This window comes from Nicotiana sylvestris, chromosome 10 (assembly GCF_000393655.2).
Source record: "Nicotiana sylvestris chromosome 10, ASM39365v2, whole genome shotgun sequence".
NCBI lineage: Eukaryota > Viridiplantae > Streptophyta > Magnoliopsida > Solanales > Solanaceae > Nicotiana > Nicotiana sylvestris.
Window position 1 is genome coordinate 37,221,297 of NC_091066.1, and position 7,963 is coordinate 37,229,259.

Genomic DNA, 7,963 nt, shown 5'->3' on the forward strand with positions numbered 1-7,963 from the left:
AACGGACTTGGTTTCGAATTAGTGAAGCAGCTGAAGTGATGCTGCTACTGGTGTAACCGCATCTGCGGAATAGGCACCACAGGTGCGAGCCCGTAGAAGCGGGGCGTGAATCGCAGAAGGGGCCAGGGAAGACTTGAGCAGTGGTCGCAGGTACAAAGACTATCCCGCACCTACGATAGTCGTAGAAGCGGGTTGAGGGGCACAGCTGCGGGTTGGATCCGCAGGAGCGATGGATTACCCGCACCTATGATATTCACAGATGCGGTCCAATTCTCGCAAAAGCGGAGGCAGCTGGATAAGAGAGTTCCACAGAAGCGGGAATTGTACCGCAGAAGCGGTTCCGCATGTGAGGATAAATGGCCGCAGGTGCGAAAGTCCTGGGCAGAACATATAAATTCGAGACTTCGAGATTTTTCACCACTTTCATCACTTTGAGCTCGGACTTTGGAGATTTTTTAGATAGTTTTCGAAGGGATTACTGAGGTAAGCTCCTTGTGTTCATTCTTCTTCAATAACGATGTTTCCCTACTGATTTTACACCTAGTTGGTGAGTTTTTGAGGTAAAATTTGGGGGTTTAGGGCTAGGGATTTGGAGAGTGAGTTTTGGGTATTTGAATGGCCATTTGGCATCAGATTTTGATAAATATGGTATGGTTAGACTCATGAGTGAATGAGCTTTCAGGTTTTGTGACTTTTCTCGGATTTCGAGACGTGGGCCCAGAGGCTTGTTTGAGCCAATTTTGGGTTTTGAGCTATAATTTTGCATTTTTCTTGTGGAATTGATTCCTTTAGCCTATATTGATTGTATTATACTGCTTGTGGCTAGATTCGGGGTATTTGGAAGCCGACTCGCGAGGCAAAGGCATTTTTGGAGGAGAGTTTTGCTCGTACTGAGGTAAGTAACAATTATAAATCTGGTCGTGAGGGTATGAAACCCCAGATTTTGTGCCATGTGATTATTTTGGAGGGGATGCACATGCTAGGTGACGGGTGTGTGGGCGTGCACCAAGGTGATTGTGACTTGGTCCTTCCCGTGGAACTGTTAAGTTGAATAATTTGATGTTAGCTATATGCTCTCTTTGTGTTATAGAAGCTTGACTGTAAATCATGTTAGAAGCCATGTTTAGGCTATGTGTTGGTACTATTGGAACTCATAGAGGTCACGTTACTTGTTGAGTTTGCCTGTTAAATGCTATTTGTAGTTAGTCGCAATTTTTACTCGCATATCATATCTCAGTCTCTATTATTCTTATTGATACATTATGTTTTTCCTAGTTGGGCTGATTTTTCCTAATTTCTAAGAGCCCAAGATACTGAAGAGATTGATGACTGAGTGAGGCCAAGGGCCTGATTGTGAGGATATTTATGGGATCTGGCTGCACGCCACAACATGCTTCATTGATTTATGTCATGATTGGCTTGATATAGTGCTTGGGCTGTAGGAGCCCCTCCGGAGTCTGTACACCACCCCAGTGAGCGCAGATACCTACTAAGAGCGAGTGATGAGTAATCGTGAGGAATTAGTGACTGTGAGGAATGAGTGATTGTGAGGTTTGAGTGAATGGGAGAACTGAGTGATGACTGCCTTGAGAGGCTGTATACAATTTCATTATTGGTGCACACAGTTGCCCTATATGGTTGTGGAGAAGGTTCTGCTGAAGGTTTCACCCATAAAGGGTGTTATGAGATTTGGGAAGGAGGGCAAGTTGAGCCCTCGGTTTATTAGGATGTTTAAGGTGCTTCAGAAGATTGGGGAGATGGCCTACGAGCTTTCCTTGCCACCTAGCTTGTCGAGTGTGAATCTAGTATTTCATGTTTCTATGCTTCGGAAGTATATCGGCAATCCATCTCATGTCTTGGATTTCAGCACGGTTCAGTTGGATGGTGATTTACTTATGATTTGGAGCCGGTGGCCATTTTTGATTAGCAGGTTCAAAAGTTGAGGTCAAAGGATATAGCTTCAATGAAGGTGTAGTGGAGTGGTCAACCCGTGGAGGAGGTTACTTGGGAGACCTAGCGGAGATGTGGATCAGATATCCACACCTATTTGAGACTCCAACTATGTTTCTAGACCCGTTCGAGGACAAACATTTATTTAAGATGGGGAGGATATAAAGACCCGGATGGGCATTTTGAGAGTTGTAGCCATGTTCCCCCATTTTCTGTTTCTTTTGTATTCTTCAGCTGTTATACGACTTATCAGGTTGGTTGGTTCAGGTCCGGAGTGATGTCGGAGTAAATTGAGACACTTAGTCTCTTAATTGAAAGCTTAAGTTGGAAAAGTCGACCGAATGTCGAATTATGTGTAAACGACCTCGGATTTGAATTTTGATTGCTCTGTTAGCTCTGTTTGGTGATTTTGGACTTAGGAGCTTGTCCGAATTTTGATTTGGAGGTCCGTAGTAGAATTAGGCTTGAATTGGCGAAAGTTAGAGTTTTGGAAAGTTTGACCTGGAGCAGACTTTTTGGCACCGGGGTCGGATTGGATTTTCAAAAGTTGGAGTAAGTTCGTGGTGTCATTTATGACTTGTGTGCAAAATTTGAGGTCAATCGAACATGATTTGATAGGTTTCAGCGTGGTTTGTAGAATTTGGAAATTTTAAAGTTTATTAGGCTTGAATTCGCGTGTAATTCGTGTTATTGATGTTGTCTGAGGTGATTTGAGGGTTTTACTAAGTCCGTATCGTGATTTAGGACTTGTTGGTATGTTTATTTGAGGTCACGGGGGCCTCGGGTTGATTTCGGGTGGTTAACGAACTTTGTTTTGAGTTAGTGAAGCAGCTGAAGTGATGCTGCTAGTGGTGTAACCGCACCTGCGGAGTGGGCACTGCATGTGCGAGCCAGTAGAAGGGGGGCATGAATCACAAAAGAAAATAGGGAAGATTTGAGCAGTGGTATCAAGTGCGAAGACTATCCCGCATCTGCGATGGTCGCAGAAGTGGGCTGAGGGGTGCAGATGCGGGTTGGATACGCAGGTGCGATAGATTACCCGCCCCTGCGATATTCGCAGATGCGGTCCAATGCTTGCAGAAGCGGAGGAAGCTGGATAAGTGACTTCCGCAGAAGTGGGAATTTTACCGCAAAAGCGGTTCCGCAGGTGCGGATAAATGGCCGCAGGTGCAAAAGGCCTGGGCAGAACATATAAATACAAGACTTTAAGATTTTTCACCACTTTCATCACTTTGATATCGGACTTTTGAGATTTTTGAGAGGGTTTTTGAAGAGATTACTGAGGTAAGCTCTTTGTGTTCGTTCTTCTTCAATAACGATGTTTCCCCATTGATTTTACACCTAGTTGGTGAGTTTTTTAGGTAAAATTTGGGGGTTTAGGACTAGGAATTTTGGAGAGTGAGTTTTGGGGATTTGAATGGCCATTTTGTGTCGGATTTTGATAAATTTGGTATGATTAGACTCGTGAGTGAATGGGCTTTCGGGTTTTGTGACTTTTGTCGGATTTCGAGACGTGGGTTCGGGGCCGGTTTGAGCCAATTTTGGGTTTTGAGCTATAATTTTGCATTTTTCTTGTGGAATTTATTCCTTTAGCCTATATTGATTGTATTGTACTTCTTGTGGCTAGATTCGGGGCGTTTGGAGGCCGACTTACGAGGCAAAGGAATTTTTGGAGGAGAGTTTTACCCAGATTCAGGTAAGTAACAATTATAACTCTGGTCCTGAGGGTATGAAACCCTGAATTTTGTGTCGTATAATTATTTTTTAGGTGACGCATATGCTAGGTGACGGCCATGTGGGCATGCACCGAGGGGATTGTGACTTGGTCCATCCCATGGAACTGTAAAGTTGAATAATTTGCTTCTAGCTATATGCTCTTTATGTGTTATAGAAGTTTGACTATAAACATGTTAGAAACCATGTTTAGGCGATGTGTTGGTACTGTTGGGACCCATAGAGTTTGCGGTACATAGAACTGTTGGGACCCATAGAGGTTGCGACACATGTTGAATTGCCTGCTAAATGCTATGTGTACTCAGTCGCAGTTTTTACTCGCATATCATATCTCAGTCTCTGTTATTCTTATTGATACATTATGTTATTGCTGGTTGGGCTATTTTTCCTGATTTTTGAGAGCCCGGGAGACTGGAGAGACTGATGATTGAGTGAGGCCGAGGGCCTAATTGTGAGGATATTTATGGGATCGGGCTGCACGCCGCATCATGTTTCATTAATTTATACCACGATTGGCTTGATATAGCGCTTGGGCTATAGGAGCCCTTCCGGAGTCTATACATACCCCCAGTTAGTGCAGGTACCTACTAAGTGAGAGTGTTGAGTGCTGAGTGTTGAGTGATCATGAGGAATGAGTGATTGTGAGGTTGGAGTGAATGGGAGAACTGAGTGATGACTGCCTTGAGAAGTTGTATATGATTTCATTATTGGTGCAAACATTTTCCCTATATTATTGCTTTGAAAACTTTAGAAAGATATTTTATCCGGTTTTTACTTGAACTTGACTTAAAACAAACTGATTTGATTTTACTTATCGGATATGGGAAGCATGTCTATTTTTTCCTTCCTGGGACTACTACTAATACAATATATCTGTGTATCTCATCACTATCTTTCAGCTCTTTATTTTTTTTGCTACTTACTGAGTTGGTTGTACTCACGCAACATCTTGCACTTCATGTGCAGATCTAGGAGTTTCTGGACACGGAGGGTGTTAATAGTTCTCGTAGCTGATTATCGGAAATAACGAGGTAGTTGCCCGACGTTCGCAGCATTGCTTTCTTCTTCTTTATCTCTCCTTTCATTGTATTTGGATGCCAGACTATGATAGTCTTGTTATTTTAGGACTGGTTATGTTTAGATGCTTATGACTTAGTGACACCCTGATTTTGGGGCTATTTTTTCGCACTTGTATTTTGAGTTTAAACCATGTTTCTGAAAACACTTCTTTATTTATGAACTTTTTGTTTATCTTTCTGTGCAATATTGGAAGTGTTTTGAAAATGTCAGCTTGCCTAGTACCATCGATAGGCTCCATCACGACAGGTTAGGATATGGGTCGTGACAAGTTGGTATCAGAGCCTAGGTTACATAGCTCTCACGAGTCATGAGCAGGTTTAGTAGAGTCTTGCGGATCGGTATGGAGATGTCTGTACTTATCGTCGGGAGGTTGGCGAACCCTTAGGAAACTTCACATTCTTGAATTCTTGTCGTGCGAATCTGTTGATTTTGGTAATTAAACTTCTGTTATTCTATTCTCTTATAGATAGTACGGACACGTACTACTTGGCAAGACGGACAACCACCAGTACCACCAGCTAGGGATGCGAGAGGCCGAGGTTGTGGTAGAGGCTGCGGTAGGCGCAGAGGTGCAGCCCGCCCAGCACCTAGGACAACACTTACAGATCGACCAGTTGCCCAGTTCAGGATCGGGTCCCAGTTGTGGATGCGCCAGCGGGACCAGCTCAGGCACCAATTGTGCCTATTTTGATTCCAGGCCTTCAGAAGGCCATAGCTCAGATTCTGAGTGTGTGCACCAGTCTTGCTCAAGCGGTCTCTATTTTGACCGCAGCGGCCACTTCTCAAGTCGGGGGAGGTACTCAGACTCCCGCCGCCCGCACACTAGAGCAGGTGATGCAGGGACTCTAGACACCGAGGGCACCACCAGCCAAGCCGGTAGCAGCTGCTTTGGACTATGTGGTTCCTGCTATTCCTGATGATGAGCAGCTTAGATTGGAGAGGTTTGGGAGACTCCAGCCTCCATCTTTCAGTGGTACAGAGGGAGAGGATGCACAGGGATTCTTGGATAAGTGTCAGAGAATGCTCCATATAGCAAGTATTCTGAAGACCAGTCATGTCTCGTTCACTACTTTTCAGTTCTTTGGAGCTGCCTTTTGTTGGTGGGAGGCTTATGAGAGGCGTAGGCCGGTCGGTGCAGAACCACTTACCTGGTAGGAGTTCACCATTCTCTTCTTGGAGAAGTTCGTGCCGCAGTCTCGCAGAGAGAAGATGCACATGCAGTTTGAGCAGTTGTTTCAGGATGATATGTTTGTGATGCAGTACGAGATGAGATTTTCTGAGTTGGCCCGTCATGCAGTCTAGTTAGTTCCCACTGATATGGAGAGGATCAGGAGGTTCATTTATGGCCTCACATTTCAGCTGCGGGTGCTTATGACTAGAGAGAAGGTGTCTGGTGCTACTTTTGATGAGGTTATTGACATTGCTCGGTAGATAGAGTTGGTCCATAGCCAGGAGCGGGTTGATAGGGAGGCCAAGAGGTCTCGTGGATCATGTAGTTTTGGTGGTGTTCCTTCTGGAGCTTAGTTCCACCACGGTAGGGATCGTCCCTATAAGCATGCTTAGACGGCTCGCCCAGTTCACCGTGGTGCATCATCTGGCCATGGTTCATATAGTTCTCATCAAGGTCATTCATCTCTTAGTGCCCTTCCAGCTTAGAGTTCATCCCGTTCTCCATCGGTTCAGGGCTCATCTATGTCAGGTCCTTCTATTAGTTATCTCGGTGCTCGGGGCTCCCTTTAGTCCCCGTCACCAGCACCAGGGAGTTGTTTTGAGTATGGGGAGTTTAGGCATGTATGGTGGCAGTGCCCTCGTCGTCATGGAGGTTCAGCGCAGTAGAGGAGTCAGGCTGCATCTTCCACACCAGTTACTTCTCTACCCGCCCAACCAGCTCAGGGTAGGGCCCAGTCAGCTAAAGGTCGCCCTAGAGGGGGAGGCTGATCAGGTGGTGATCAAGCCCATTTCTATGCAGTCCCTGCTAGACCAAATACTATTGCTTCAGACACAGTGATCACAGGTATTGTCTCCGTATGTCATTGAGATGCTTCTGTATTATTTGACCCTAGTTCCACATATTCATATGTATCATCGTATTTTGCTCATTATCTGGATATCCCTCATGAGTCATTAGTTTTATCTGTCCATGTATCTACGCCGATGGGTGATACTATTATTGTAGACCGTGTATATCGGTCGTGTGTAATGTATTTGGGGATTGGAGACTAGAGTTGATCTTTTGCTACTTAACATGGTTGATTTTGATGTGATATTGGGTATGGATTGGTTGTCTCTATGTCATGCTATTTTGAATTTTCATGCTAAGACAATGACGTTGGCGATGCCGGGATTGCCACGGATTGAGTGGCATGGTTCTTTAGACTATGTTCCTAGTAAAGTGATTTCATACTTGAAGGCCCAGCGGATGGTTGGGAAGGGTTGCCTTTCTTATTTAGCCTTTGTGAGGGATGTCAGTGTAGAGACCCCTACTATTGATTCTGTTCCGGTGGTGCGAGATTTTCCAGATGTGTTTCCTGCAGATCTGTCTGGCATACTGCCCGACAGAGATATTAATTTTGGTATTGACTTGGTGCTGGGCACTTAGCCCATTTCTATTCCTCCATACCGTATGGCACCGACTGAGTTGAAGGATCAACTTCAAGAACTCCTTGAGAAAGGGTTTATTAGGCCTAGTGTGTCACATTGGGGTGTACTGGTTCTATTTGTGAAGAAGAAGGATGGCACTATGAGAATGTGTATTGACTACAGGTAGTTGAACAAAGTCACAATCAAGAACAAGTACATTTGCCACGTATTGATGATCTATTTGACTAGCTTCAGGGAGCGAGGGTATTATCTAAGATTTATTTGAGGTCAGGGTATCACCAATTGAATATTCGGGACTTGGATATTCTTAAGACAGCTTTCAAGATCCGTTATGGTCATTATTAGTTCCTTGTGATGTCTTTTGGGCTGACCAATGCCCCAGCAGCATTAATGCATTTGATGAACAGTGTGTATCGGTCTTATCTCGACTCGTTTGTTATTGTATTCATTGATGATATCCTGGTATACTCTCATAGCTAGGAAGAGCACGCCTAGCACTTGAGGGTTGTGTTGTAGCGGTTGAGAGAGGAGAAGCTCTATGCCAAGTTCTCAAAATGTGAGTTTTGGCACAGTTCAGTGGCATTCTTGGGGCACGTGG